This window comes from Pleurodeles waltl, chromosome 11, assembly GCF_031143425.1.
Source record: "Pleurodeles waltl isolate 20211129_DDA chromosome 11, aPleWal1.hap1.20221129, whole genome shotgun sequence".
NCBI classification, from domain to species: Eukaryota; Metazoa; Chordata; class Amphibia; order Caudata; family Salamandridae; genus Pleurodeles; species Pleurodeles waltl.
The window spans coordinates 990,998,432-991,013,489 of NC_090450.1; the positions used below are offsets into that span (position 1 = coordinate 990,998,432).

Here is a 15,058-nt window from a genome sequence, read left to right on the forward strand (position 1 = left end):
CCCCGCAGCCGCCCTCCAGGGGACCCCTTCAGCACAGCACCTGCCCTGAGTGAGTCTGAAGAGGGGGCTCCTCCATGTTCTTTGCAAAGGGGCACCCTCCAGTTTCGTTACGTCACTGATTGCCACTGTAGTTCCTGACACTGAACAAAACTACTTTGTGTGCCAATATGCTCCTTGTGGAAGAGCAGAATGCGATCACTCACAGTAAAACCAGCCGATAGAGAGAGAAATAGAAGTTTAATAAAAACAAAATGTCTTTGTTAACACCAGACCTAATTAGGGACCAAGACCCACATGTAGGTAGCTTTTTGCATGTCGCAAACAGCGAATTTCGCTGTTTGCGACGTGCAAAAAGCACATTGCGATGCACAAACCCAGTTTTGCGATTCGCAATTAGGAAGGGGTGTTCCCTTCCTAATTGTGACTCGCAGTGCAATGTAGGATTGTTTTATGACCGCGGGCGCAAACCAAGCGCAGTTTGCACCCATTTCAAATGGGTGCTAACCCATTCGCAAAAGGGAAGGGATCCCCATGGGACCCCTTCCCCGTTGTGAATGTCACTGTAAACATTTTTTCAGAGCAGGCAGTGGTCCACTGCCTGCTCTGAAAAAATTAAACGAAAACATTTAATTTTTCGTTTTTTGTAATGCATCTCGTTTTCCTTTAAGGGAAACGGGCTGCATTACAAAAACAAACTGCTTTATTGAAAAGCAGTCACAGACATGGTGGTCCCTGTGACGGCCGCCATTTACAAGGGGGTCGCAAATTGCAACCCACCTCATGATTATTCATGAGGTGGGCATTTGCGACCCCCTTGCGAATCGCAGATGGTGTCAGGGACACCATCCTACATTCGGATTTGCGACTCGCAAATCTGAACCTACCTACATGTGGCCCCAAATTCTTAAAGAAAGTCACAAAAGTGCACCCATGGTACATGTCTCTGAATTAGTGGCTTTCAAGAGAAGTATACCAGGAAATCGTACCCCATAAAATATTTGTGAACTGTATTTTAGCACGGGTAAATACGCATGTGTAGATTTGCTCATGTGAAAATCTATTGAGCATTTGCAAGTTCATTTTCCCTCCAGCCACTTTCTTCCCAACCCTGGAAGAAGTTCTAATTCTGCCATTGTCAGGAGTAAATTTCCAACCTTTCTTATTATGGGAAAATATTAGAGAGAAGCTGGTGAAAATCTTTAAAACATGCAGGTTAGTAGGTTTGCAGACTCAAAGGCATTCCAGTCCTGGAACTATTGATTACTGCTTCCTCCAGCCCAAGTATGCAGATCTGCAGAAAGGTGGCAAAATAAAGAAATTGCTACAGTAGGGATTGAAACTGCAAGTATTCAAGCCCTACTATGGTAGTAGCCCTGGCATAATCAGAGAGGCTATTATCAGAGCTCTTACATAATGAGATTGCTGCCATAATTTGTCGCCACACTACATGGCACCAGAGGGACAAGTAGATCTTTTTACAGGACAAGTAGATTTGAGAAGCAACCTGTCCCCTGGACAAGTAGATATTTTAATAAATTCCACACCCCTGTTAAGGATAAATTTCCCCTATCTAGCATCGCAGAAATGTTGCCAACTTCAACTAGAGCCAATCACTTCCCCACACTGGATTTAGCATTGGCCTACCATCAGACCAAACCGCACAAAGGATTTGCAGAACTCACAGCCTTTATAATTCCTATGGGAGCATTTAAGTTTCAAATAATATTTGTTGGGCTAGTATCTGCAGCCTCTGCTTCTCAGGAGGCTTATGAACTATTTGTTGAGTGACCGGGTGGAGTAAAATATTTCCTGGAATCTAGTCTCAACTACAAGGAATCTTGGCTACAAAAACAACAAAAACGGTTCAGGGGGTTCTAAGATGGTTGGAAGAAGCTGGAAAGACCTTGAAACTGGAGGAATGTTTTTGGTAAAAATTATGTTTCTTATTTGGAGCATTACATATCAGAGGACGGGATAAAATGAAAGAAGGATTTGAGGGATGCAATTTGAAGGTACCAAAAAACAAAGATTAGCAGTTGTCATTATTAGGGGTGGTAGAGTTCAACAGTAGGTTCTTTCAAAGTTTATCAGAGAAATTCAGTCCTGTGAAAGAGTTGTGCGAGACAGGATCCGAGTTTGTTCGGAGTACTGAGTACAAAAAAAATAAAAGAAAGTTGAGAAAATTAAGGAACGCTTAATGACGGTGGCAAGTTAGCATTTACTCCTGGCAGTGAGAACACAGTCATCCTCAATGCCAGACACAACGTACTGGGTGCTATTCTTGTACGCATCAAGGAGAAAGTAGTAAAAACTTGAGCCTTGGCGTTCAGCGCCATTACAGGAGCTGCATTAAAGTATTTTGTCGTCCTCGAGAAAGAGCCATTAGCAATAAACTCGGCAATCAATAGAGCCCTCACTCGTGTAATGGCAAAGGTTCTGCCATAATCACTTTTGCCCACGAAAATCAGGAAACCACTTGCCTTGGGTAAGGACGTTAAAAAAAAAAAAAAAAAAAAAAAAAACTTTTACTTTACGCATTAGCAGCAATAGACATGGCAATGGCAAAACGGAATGCACACTATGAAAATAGTGCTTCACCACACGCAACTGATAATTGTACACATTTCCTATTTAGATCCCTTTTCAAGGACAGGCGGATGGGTGGCGAGTCCCAATCAACATGTCAGAAAGATATAAGGATTCCAAAAGCACCTCCCGCCTTCACAGGGGAACAAGGAGAGTGTCTCGCAGTCCGTGTCCCTTCTTATACCTATGACCTCTTCCGGCCCGTTGGTGAGTCAGTCCCACCGGTATGGACCCTGGCCGTGCCCATAAAAAGGGGTTCGTCCCTCCTGCCCACCTCTGAAATCTGGTGAATGGCGCCTGCTTGCTATTTTGGCGATGGTCAGGAATTTTCTGTGGATACATGATTTAATAGTACAGCAAGACCACAAACCTTTTAAAGAAATTGAAAAAAAAAACAAAACCAACATATAGCCTGTTGCGATGATTATTAGAAGCTGAGTAGGGAAACTGCCAGGGTACAACTTTTCAGCACAGTATACTCCTAAGACCAGAAACAGTGGTAAGTTTTGTCGAGGTTGGTGTCAGAAGAAGCAAACGAGGATGCAAAAGAATTCAAGAAGTATAAAAACAGTGTATCGCATGACTTTCAAACTTAGCAGTGTTGTTGTAGATAGTTGTTCCATTACTGGATTACAACAAAAACAGATGATGTTTACGCTGAGTGATCACTTAAGGCACACACGAAATAATAAAACGAAGCAGCACAAAAATCAAATACTATCGCGCCAGGATAGAAGACAGTGGCCCACGACCCCTTCCTCCTTGTGACACAGTCTGGATAGGAGATAAAGGAAGTGACAGGGGTTTTATCAATGGCAGTCATGAGTATTCAGAAAGGGTGTAATACAACTGGCACCCTGTGTGTGCACCTTCATGACGGGCTGGATGTGCCTGGAGCGCCAGGAGTTCGCTGGACCACATTGGGATGCCCTGGATAGTACAAATAAGAAATGACAATGTGCTGCGTCCGTGTGTAGCACAAGTAGTGCACTGCGCGTACGTAACCATGTAGCGTTAAACTTTTCACGCCAATCGCTTGTAGATCAGTGCACCGTGACATTCAGAAAACAATTCCTACTGAGAAACAATGGCGGCGGGACACACAGTACTATGACAGAATGGAGCAAATTCCTATAGTGCTGCCTTCTCGTGAGTCTGCAGGGTGTATATCTACTGCAGCAGCGACCAATCAGCAAGGACGTGGGCGGTGCTAGCCTCGGGTTCGGCTGTGTAAACAAAGCCCGCACTGAGAGGGAAAGGGCAGCGCAGACACTGACCAGTCAGGCTTGTGCCTCAGATGCTTCTATGGCCATCGGCGGTCTCGGTCCAACCGAGCGCCGTTCTAGAGGGTCCGAGCCCGCAGAGCTGCACATGTCTGCACTGAGGACGCCAAGATTGGTCCGACACACATCCTTAAATACACGGACAAATAAAGCAGCTCTAACATCCACTGTACGCGTCATGTCGTTGGGGGGCCATCAAAGCAGCAGTGGACTGCAGTGAAGGGGCTGGAGCCTCACCACGGGTTGCGCATGCGGGCGGGACGGGGGTTACACAGCAGGCAGAGCACCACGTGGGTACAACGCGCCCCTAAATGTCAGACGCCGTGGCGTGCACGGGGTGACAAGGATCTGCTGCCGTACCGCAGTACTGAAAGGGACACCCTGGAGGACGCGATCCAGTAATGTGTGTGAGAGCAGAAGGACATGCAGTACAGGGGGTGGCCGACAGGATTCCCACAGTAGCACGTGCAGTCCAGCGGGTTACAGTACTGAAAGGGGCACCTTGGGGAGCAGGATCCTGTGATATATGTGAGAGCAGAAGGACATGCAGTACAGGGGGTGGCCGACAGGATTCCCACAGTAGCACGTGCAGTCCAGCGGGTTACAGTACTGAAAGGGGCCCCTTGGGGGACAGGATCCTGTGATATATGTGAGAGCAGAAGGACATGCAGTACAGGGGGTGGCCGACAGGATACCCACAGTAGCACGTGCAGTCCAGCGGGTTACAGTACTGAAAGGGGCCCCTTGGAGGACAGGATCCGGTGATATATGTGAGAGCAGAAGGACATGCAGTAAAGGGGGTGGCGGACACGATCCCACAGTAGCACGTGCAGTCCAGCGGGTTACAGTACTGAAAGGGGCCCCTTGGAGGACAGGATCCGGTGATATATGTGAGAGCAGAAGGACATGCAGTACAGGGGGTGGCCGACAGGATACCCACAGTAGCACGTGCAGTCCAGCGGGTTACAGTACTGAAAGGGGCCCCTTGGAGGACAGGATCCGGTGATATATGTGAGAGCAGAAGGACATGCAGTACAGGGGGTGGCCGACAGGATACCCACAGTAGCACGTGCAGTCCAGCGGGTTACAGTACTGAAAGGGACACCCTGGAGGACGCGATCCAGTAATGTGTGTGAGAGCAGAAGGACATGCAGTACAGGGGGTGGCCGACAGGATTCCCACAGTAGCACGTGCAGTCCAGCGGGTTACAGTACTGAAAGGGGCACCTTGGGGAGCAGGATCCTGTGATATATGTGAGAGCAGAAGGACATGCAGTACAGGGGGTGGCGGACACGATCCCACAGTAGCATGTGCAGTCCAGCGGGTTACAGTACTGAAAGGGGCCCCTTGGAGGACAGGATCCGGTGATATATGTGAGAGCAGAAGGACATGCAGTACAGGGGGTGGCCGACAGGATACCCACAGTAGCACGTGCAGTCCAGCGGGTTACAGTACTGAAAGGGGCCCCTTGGAGGACAGGATCCGGTGACATATGTGAGAGCAGAAGGACATGCAGTACAGGGGGTGGCGGACACGATCCCACAGTAGCACGTGCAGTCCAGCGGGTTACAGTACTGAAAGGGGCCCCTTGGAGGACAGGATCCGGTGATATATGTGAGAGCAGAAGGACATGCAGTACAGGGGGTGGCGGACACGATCCCACAGTAGCACGTGCAGTCCAGCGGGTTACAGTACTGAAAGGGGCCCCTTGGAGGACAGGATCCGGTGATATATGTGAGAGCAGAAGGAAATGCAGTACAGGGGGTGGCCGACAGGATTCCCACAGTAGCACGTGCAGTCCAGCGGGTTACAGTACTGAAAGGGGCACCTTGGGGGACAGGATCCGGTGATATATGTGAGAGCAGAAGGACATGCAGTACTACAAGGGGCACCCCCAAGACCAGATCTCGCCCGGGGGACCTCCACGGGGGGCGTCCAGGAGGGGGCAGCAGGGGGGCCACCCGCAGTCCTCACATAAACACTCAGTCCCACTGCACCCTGGCGTGTCTAGGCATGCTCAGCCCCTCCCTGCAGAGCCAGATCTGCAGTATGCGTCCAGAGCTGCTCTAAAAATAGAGAGCCAACCCCACCCCGACAACCCTCCCAGTGGGGCGCGACCGCTCCTCCCGGCGGTACTGCGGTCCCTGAGAGGCGGGCAGACCCCCAACCACCTAAACGTCTGCTGCGGGGGCGGCGGGGAGACGCCGCAGATCGGCTGCCCTGCTCCTGCGGGCTGTATCCCCACCTGACCCCTCCGCAGATCGCAGGGTGGGGGGCCGATGAATAAGAAATGGACCGAGCGCACTGCATTAGCAGGACGGCTCTGAGCCGCTCACCAGTCCCTGGGCTCCCGCACAGGTCCCAAGGAAAGAAGCGGGGGAGCTAACCAAGTGACATAGTGCGTGGCATCGCACCTGCAACCGCAGGAAGTGGCATCACAGCAAGTGACACAAGTACTCACAGCAGAGCTTAAGGCCTCACACATACGTTTAGCAGCTCTATCATAAGTATATTTCAGCGCTTTACAATGTTTAACAAACGACATTTAGCGTCAGGGTTGTGCCAAAAAAGTGATGCAACCCGACACTAAATCTGGTCCTCAACTTACACATTAACTGTTTACAACCCTGCCACAAAGAAACCGGCAACGAGCATAAATATGGCAGTAACTCTGTTCTACTTAAGCGGTTAAAAGTCTGCATTTTAAAATACCTTATGGAGCTAAGGCACCTGCAGCGTAGGTCTTTGTGTGCCAACTAAATGTCATGGAATAATAATAGTACTCTGAAAGTTCCCACATTTGCTGGCGAGATCCGTGTTTTTAGTCCCAGTTTTAAATCAAAGAAACGTAGGGTTAATGTTTCTCACGCAAAGCACATCGTGTAACACGGGGATGACAGATTTTTATTTCATGTAACTGGGTTCCTGCCTTTAACAGTGATCCTTTAGTTACTTGCACTTCAAAAACTGTATTCCTTTTAATACAGCACACTGAGCTATGAAGATGTGTCTCCTCCACCTTGTAACCCTCGCCGTCTTATGCCACACATCCTGTACACTGATTTACACACATCATGTATCGGCAAGGTTTAATGCGCACGTGATATAAAGTGTTCTGACCCTATAGCGCTATAAAATCAAGAAAACAAAATTGGTCTTTGAATTATTTCTGTAAATACTAGGGCATCCCAACATATTTGACATTCCTACCGTGCATGTGTATACGGGGACTGAACAAAGTCAAAGACAAGCTGTGTTCCTGTCTTTCCCCTCTATTGCATTCAGGTGCGAGGCTCCCAATAGCTCCCAGCCAGAATACTTCAACAAAAGGAGGCCTGACGGCTCCCTAACTTTGGCCTTTGTTAAGGCCCTGCTGCGATCCGATATGCCACCATACTGCTTACAAAAGTAGACAACGTGCAGGCCCCGCTGAATGTCCCGGTGCTTGAAATTTACGCCAGGACAAGTTTAGGGTGGGCAGACGCAGTCTTCCGTGTCTACCCTCAACTTGTGCCTTGCTCCAGCAGAACACAGACTGTTGATGGACCATTCGGGGCACCTCTGCCATGCCACCAGATGTAGTGCCAACACCCCAGGCTGTGCACATACAGAACACACACAGCTCTCTGGGCCCTTCAGCGGGCACCTATACCATGCCACCAGATGCAAACACACACAGCACTCTGGGCCCTTCAGCGGGCACCTATGCCATGCCACCAGATGTAGTGCCAGCACCCCAGGCTGTGCACATACAGAACACACACAGCTCTCTGGGCCCTTCAGCTGGCACTTATGCCATGCCACCAGCGGCAGTGCCCTCACTCCCAGGCTGTGCACATACAGAACACACACACAGCTCTCTGGGCCCTTCAGCGGGCACCTATGCCATGCCATCAAATGCAGTGCCAGCACCCCTAGGCTGTGCACATACAGAACAAACACAGCTCTCTGGGCCCTTCAGCGGGCACCTATACCATGCCACCAGATGCAAACACACACAGCACTCTGGGCCCTTCAGTGGGCACCTATGCCATGCCACCAGATGCAAACACACACACACACAGCACTCTGGGCCCTTCAGTGGGCACCTATGCCATGCCACCAGATGCAAACACACAGCACTCTGGGCCCTTCAGTGGGCACCTATGCCATGCCACCAGATGCACACACACACACACAGCACTCTGGGCCCTTCAGCGGGCACCTATGCCATGCCACCAGATGCAGTGCCAGCACCCCCAGGCTGTGCACATACAGAACACACACAGCTCTCTGGGCCCTTCAGTGGGCACCCATACCATGCCACCAGATGCAAACACACACAGCACTCTGGGCCCTTCAGCGGGCACCTATGCCATGCTAAAGGCACTCCCAGACTGTGTACATACAGAACACACACAGCTCTCTGGGCCCTTCAGTGGGCACCCATACCATGCCACCAGATGCAAACAAACACAGCTCTCTGGGCCCTTCAGCGGGCACCGATGCCATGCTAAGGGCACTCCCAGGCTGTGCACATACAGAACACGCACAGCTCTCTGGGCCCTTCAGCGGGCACCTATGCCATGCTAAGGGCACTCCCAGGCTGTGCACATACAGAACACAACAGACAGGACCAAGCACTGGCAGACTGGTCACAAAAGGAGGCTCTTCCGCAGCAACGCTGTGCGCATGGACAGCAACACTCCCTACTCAAAAGCACAACAAGGAAGTGATACCGTGGAAAGATGCAAACCTCACAGTACACAACACCTGCCATCTCGTCTCGGTAGAACAGTCACTCGGAGGAGAAAGGGAGGCTCCTGCTACAGCGACCGAGTCATCCCACCCAAGACCCTGGAGCACAGCTTAGTGAAGTATCACAGACACCCGGCCGGGCCACGACACCTCACAGAATGAAACCATCCACGGGCCTCCACACTCCAGGACACATTAACGCCACAGAACAACACCTTATTTGGGATCTTAATTAACAATCCACAATTCAGTCAACAAGAGATTTCAGAAAGCACAACAGGTCCATGCCAATCATGGAAACATCCTAAAAACACCACCAGCAAACTCAACAGGTCTGCTTTGGGCACGCACGCAATGCTTCTTATCGTTTGCAAACATATGGAAAATAAAGGTAAAACATAAGAAAATATAAGAAATAAAGGGTGGGTCAGAAGCACAGGTGCACCTTCTTTGTCACTACTTTTTAGGCAGATGGGCACAGGTAATCAGACAAAATGTCAAAACTCATAGTGCACATAAGCCACTGGACTATGGCGTGAGCAGAAGCAAAATGTGAATTACAGCTGAATGTACAAATGAATGAAGAGGGCTGACCCAAATCCCCATACTTTTTTGGGAAATGAAAGGCTAATAAGCCGGCTAAAATTATCTCCAGCCCAGAGCTAAATATCAGCTCCAGCATAGAGCTCAAGCCAGCTTGGCAGCTCCAGCAAGGCCAAGCAGAGCTCAACCCAGCTTGCCAACTCCAGCGAGGCCAAGCATAGAGCTGTGGCCAGCTCGCCAACTCCAGCGAGGCCAAGCATAGAGCTCGGGCCAGCTCCAGCAAGGCCAAGCATAGAGCTCGGGCCAGCTCGCCAACTCCAGCGAGGCCAAGCATAGAGCTCGGGCCAGCTCAAGCAAGGCCAAGCATAGAGCTCGGGCCAGCTCAAGCAAGGCCAAGCATAGAGCTCGGGCCAGCTCCAGCAAGGCCAAGCATAGAGCTCGGGCCAGCTCCAGCAAGGCCAAGCATAGAGCTCGGGCCAGCTCCAGCAAGGCCAAGCATAGAGCTCGGGCCAGCTCCAGCAAGGCCAAGCATAGAGCTCGGGCCAGCTCCAGCAAGGCCAAGCATAGAGCTCGGGCCAGCTCGGCAGCTCCAGCAAGGTCAAGCATAGAGCGCGGGCCAGCTCGGCAGCTCCAGCAAGGCCAAGCATAGAGCGCGGGCCAGCTCCAGCAAGGCCAAGCATAGAGCTCGGCTCGGGCCAGCTCGGCAGCTCCAGCAAGGCCAAGCATAGAGCGCGGGCCAGCTCCAGCAAGGCCAAGCATAGAGCTCGGCTCGGGCCAGCTCGGCAGCTCCAGCAAGGCCAAGCATAGAGCTCGGCTCGGGCCAGCTCCAGCAAGGCCAAGCATAGAGCTCCGCTCGGGCCAGCTCCAGCAAGGCCAAGCATAGAGCTCGGGCCAGCTCCAGCAAGGCCAAGCATAGAGCTCGGCAGCTCCAGCAAGGCCAAGCATAGAGCTCGGCAGCTCCAGCAAGGCCAAGCATAGAGCTCGGCAGCTCCAGCAAGGCCAAGCATAGAGCTCGGCAGCTCCAGCAAGGCCAAGCATAGAGCTCGGCAGCTCCAGCAAGGCCAAGCATAGAGCTCGGCAGCTCAAGCAAGGCCAAGCATAGAGCTCGGCAGCTCAAGCAAGGCCAAGCATAGAGCTCGGCAGCTCAAGCAAGGCCAAGCATAGAGCTCGGGCCAGCTCGGCAGCTCCAGCAAGGCCAAGCATAGAGCTCCGCTCGGGGCAGCTCCAGCAAGGCCAAGCATAGAGCTCGGCAGCTCAAGCAAGGCCAAGCATAGAGCTCGGCAGCTCAAGCAAGGCCAAGCATAGAGCTCGGCAGCTCAAGCAAGGCCAAGCATAGAGCTCGGGCCAGCTCCAGCAAGGCCAAGCATAGAGCTCCGCTCGGGCCAGCTCCAGCAAGGCCAAGCATAGAGCTCGGCAGCTCCAGCAAGGCCAAGCATAGAGCTCGGGCCAGCTCGGCAGCTCCAGCAAGGTCAAGCATAGAGCGTGGGCCAGCTCGGCAGCTCCAGCAAGGTCAAGCATAGAGCGTGGGCCAGCTCGGCAGCTCCAGCAAGGTCAAGCATAGAGCGTGGGCCAGCTCGGCAGCTCCAGCAAGGCCAAGCATAGAGCGCGGGCCAGCTCCAGCAAGGCCAAGCATAGAGCTCGGCAGCTCAAGCAAGGCCAAGCATAGAGCTCCGCTCGGGGCAGCTCCAGCAAGGCCAAGCATAGAGCTCGGCAGCTCAAGCAAGGCCAAGCATAGAGCTCGGCAGCTCAAGCAAGGCCAAGCATAGAGCTCGGCAGCTCAAGCAAGGCCAAGCATAGAGCTCGGCAGCTCAAGCAAGGCCAAGCATAGAGCGCAACCCAGCTCAACAGCTCCAGCAAGGCCAAGCATAGAGCTAAGGCCAGCTCGACAGCTCCAGCAAGGCCAAGCATAGGAGCTCAAGCCAGCTCAGCTGTTCCAACAGGCCCAGGTACTGGGCTCAGACCTGCTCTGAGCTCAAGAGGTCCTGCAAGACGAGATACTTGGGGCAGGCCAGCACTGTTGGCCCCACTGGACAAGGCACTGAGCTCAGGCCAGCTTGGTAGGTCCTTCAGGACCAGGCATTGAGCTACGGTCAGGCCAGCAGCTCCAACAGGGCCTGGCACTGAGCTCAGTCAGGCCAGCTCTGTATGGTGGGCTGAAAACCAAAGCCAGAGGTCTGTGTAGCAAGAGGTCTCAGGACTGCTGGACTCAAGATGCAGAGTTTATAGTGACAGTCTTGGCAGGGTCTGTGGTGCAATGGTCTGCCATCTGGACACGCAAGCGCTAACCAGAAGCAGCCAGTACTTATTCACGCACTGACCTGCAGGCCCCTTAGCGCTACCCTACATTTAAGAGGCGGTAATTAGAAAAGAGGCAAGCTTCTCTGCACTTCCACACTGGATGCACCCACAAAATATGGCCATGGTTGCGTGCTCACAACACCTCAAAACTACCAAATGAACGGGAGATGGGACACTTCGCAGTCGCCGTTCGCCAACCTGACAGCTCCAGGCCGAGCAGGGCATCGGAGGGTCCGGGAGATCTGTCCCCGCACGGCAGCCTGGCCGCGGTCCTCTTGGAGGGTGAGTGCAGACAAGAACCGATAACTACCACGGAGCAGCAGCATCCACGGAGGAGATCCTTCACCCACCCTCAGGGGAGGGCTGAAGCCGATGCTCCAGAGGGGTCCCTCTCACCACAGGGCACCGGGAGGAAGCCGGGGGCTTAAGTCGGTTCATCCTCCGGGCCAGATATGGGCAGTGCAAGGCGCTGTCACTCCCAGCAGCGGGCTAGCAGTGGCTGGAGTCAAGGGGGGCAGCTCCTGTGCAGCTAAGCCGCCTCGGGGTGCCCAGGCCGGGGAACAGACGCCAACAGCACCACAGTCGGGTCCCCGATGGCGGCCACACTTAGCCCTTTATTTACATGTGTCTCACAGGACTCAAGTCCGGTGCAGTCTCCGCAGAATCAGGATGCACTTGCGCTGCTTGTAACTCGATGAGCAAGCAAGTCAAAACACACACAAGGACATCCCCCCCCCCCCTCAGACGGCCTCCAGGAACAAAAGCCCTCATTACAGCCCCGAGATCCTGAGCTTACCATCCTCAATCAGCAACTCCTCCAAGTGCTGTTCGATATATTTAACACAGTTCTGCTCTGCAGACCCAGCGGGGCTCTATCCCTGTGGCGTAACAAAGACCCCGCGGTGCTGGGGGGGCCCTCGGCACAGCACCTGGTCTGGGTGAGTCCGGGGGTCCATGTTCTCTGGTTCTTTGCAGAGAGGCCCCCTCTAGTTTCGTTGCCGCACTGCTCCAGCCACACGTGCCCCTTCGGAGCCCCCACATACCGTTCCGCCTCACCGACCCCAGCGCTGTACCCTCGCCCATCACTGCCCCCGCGCCCCGAGAGCCACTCGCCCCTCCACAGCACTTTGCCACCCTCCCCACCAGAGCTCCGCACTCACCCGCTGTTCCTCCCTTCACGCTTCTCTCCGGGCGCCGGGTCCCCTCACACCATCCTCTTCCTCCTCGCACGGACCTGGCTGCTCCGGGGACCGGAGAGGTCGACGGCAGCGCTGCTCGGATCTGGGGCCCATTCACCCCCTTCAACGGCCTTTCTTCTTGTCAAACCACCGAAGCCTCGATCTCCCGGACAGCTCTGGCGTTACTGTTCGGGCTTAGGTTCCCGCGAGGGTCACGCACCCCAGGCCGTGTTACGCACCGGCCTGCTTTTCCTTTTCTCGGCGGTGAAGATGGAGCGATACATTCTAGTCCCGAAGCCCAGAGCGACGCCACCTCCTCCGATGTCTCCTTTGTTTTTGTTTCTGACTCTCTGAGGAGAAACGGCGGTTTCAACTGTCAGCGCGCGCGTGGCCGAGCGGCCACCTACGGGCCAATCGGACAACCCGGACTGGACGCTCACTTCAGATGACGCCGCTGATTGGCCGGTCACGGCACACTCGTCCACGCGCGCGCGTCCTTGCAAGAGTCTTGACGTCATCTCTCGCTTATGAGACTTCTCATCTGGCGCTAAGGGTTCCGCGCGGACGCGCGCAACAAATTCCCATCTGCCAATCAGAGTCGTATTGCCAGGCAGACTTGACCAATGGAAAGGCGGAGGAGGGAAAAGCACGTGCTGCCTTGCCGAGACAACAAAGGGAAAAATGACAGAGGGAGGGAAGGTGGGTTGGAAGTTGTCGTCACGCCTAGCTCCGCCCCTTCCCCCTCTCTCCGTTAAACGAACGCGTGGCTGTCCGATGAGCACGTGTCTGCGCTGGGCGGGCCAGCCAATCAAAACAATGACGTAACTGGAGAGCTGGTCTGCCGTTGGGCCGCCTGGCGGTCCGTCACAACACTTTTCTATGGTGACGGCTGGTGTCGGCCTACGTAAGCGAATGTAGTGGGCAGGAGGCGGGCTCACTTTCTTTTACGTCAGACGTAGAACAACAGGCGCGCGCCACAGGCCTCGCTCGCCATGAGGCGCGAGGGGCGCGTGCCCGCGGCGGGCTGAGGTAAACACGGGGTGCGCGCCGCCTGCCTCAGCTGGCACGCGGCGCTCCTTTGTTGTGACGGGAAACGTCGTCTTTTCTGCACCCCTCGATCTTTTTGTTGTGTTTTTTTACCCGAAGTTCGTGCCCTTCACCCACAGACTCCGCTCGGCTGTGTAGCTAGTGTAATTTCATTGTCAAATTTGGGATCCATCGTGTCTCTGAATGCGCACGGTTCGGAAACGCAAGCCCGCGAAGGCGCTGCGGCGTCGCTATCTCTTAACAGGAATTTTATTTAAAAAAAAGAGTCGAGGGAAGGCGACGCGTTGGAGTTGTAGCGTTCAAGAAATTGAGTGAAACGGATTAAATTGCCGTTTGGGGGTCTCTTCGACGACCTTTCTTAGTAGCTGCAGAGTGTGATGCAGTTTGGCTGATATTTTTGTTGTGAGCCATGCTGTTTTTTTGTTTGACGGGTCGCTTCGTGTATATTAAATGCCATTTGCGTACTACTTTACCTATTATGTCTATAAGGAGGGTAAAGGGAGTTTTTTTGTCTATACGCCCTCATAAAAGAGTGATTTGATGGCTGGTGTGGCTGGCAGCAAAATGATTGCATAGAAGTCATTGGATGCGTTTTAAATGTTGAGAATGTGACAAATATCACTATATTGGTGCCTAAAATGTTAAAAGTTATTAAGCGCCATACTACAGAACTGATCAAGTATGTCTGTCAGCAGGTCCCTGTTTATGTGACCAATTCAGAGATTAATCTGATAATCATAGTTTTTTTCAAGTTGGAATACTAATGTAATCATACTTTCATTATAGTTGTTTAATGTTCTCTGAAAAGATGGCTTCAGCCTGTTCCTAGAGTCACATGCCAATGGGAATGATGTCGAAGGCCTGCGGACAAGACCTGTTTTCTATTTTGGGCTCCAGTTTGGCATTTTAGTGGCCCTCCGGTGAGTTGTCTGCGAGATGTGGTTTGCTTCTCGGCCAGATATGTCCGGTATCGTTCCTGATGACCTTGTGGGTGATGCAGAGGATCTTGGAGATGATGGAGGCCAGGAGATGTACTTCCTTCAGTCTTTGGGCGATGTGATTGTCTTAAGACGCATTATGTGACCAGTGCACTCTACATAGTTTGCAGAGTTGGGTCGGAGACATCGAGAAGCGTGTTGACAGTGTGATGAGATCTTCATAAGAGTGCCCATGGTGAGGTTTTTATGAAATGGACATGGCAGTTTTTTTCTCTTTTATTTATTGAAAATTTTAAATAGTGCATATTCACTGTAAAGTATGTGTGCGCTTCACAATAAACAGGAACATAAAAGTAAATCGAAAAATGCATCACTATAGAAAGCGTCAGGTATTTGAACAAAGGTAATGGGTGTAGAATTGTCACAGTTGAATAAAAGGTGTGGTAGT

The 15,058-nt window shown here is 52.6% G+C and overlaps 1 protein-coding gene across 1 annotated transcript in view; it reads right to left on the reverse strand.

Moving 5' to 3' along the window:
- Window positions 1-13,311, reverse strand: part of YPEL1 (yippee like 1) — a 167,261-nt gene extending 153,950 nt beyond the window's left edge. Inside the window, exon 1 of the mRNA XM_069215328.1 lies at window positions 12,608-13,311. The gene's annotated coding sequence lies outside the window, so the exon portion shown is untranslated. The remainder of the gene's footprint in view (window positions 1-12,607) is intronic.
- Window positions 13,312-15,058: the final 1,747 nt, after the last annotated feature.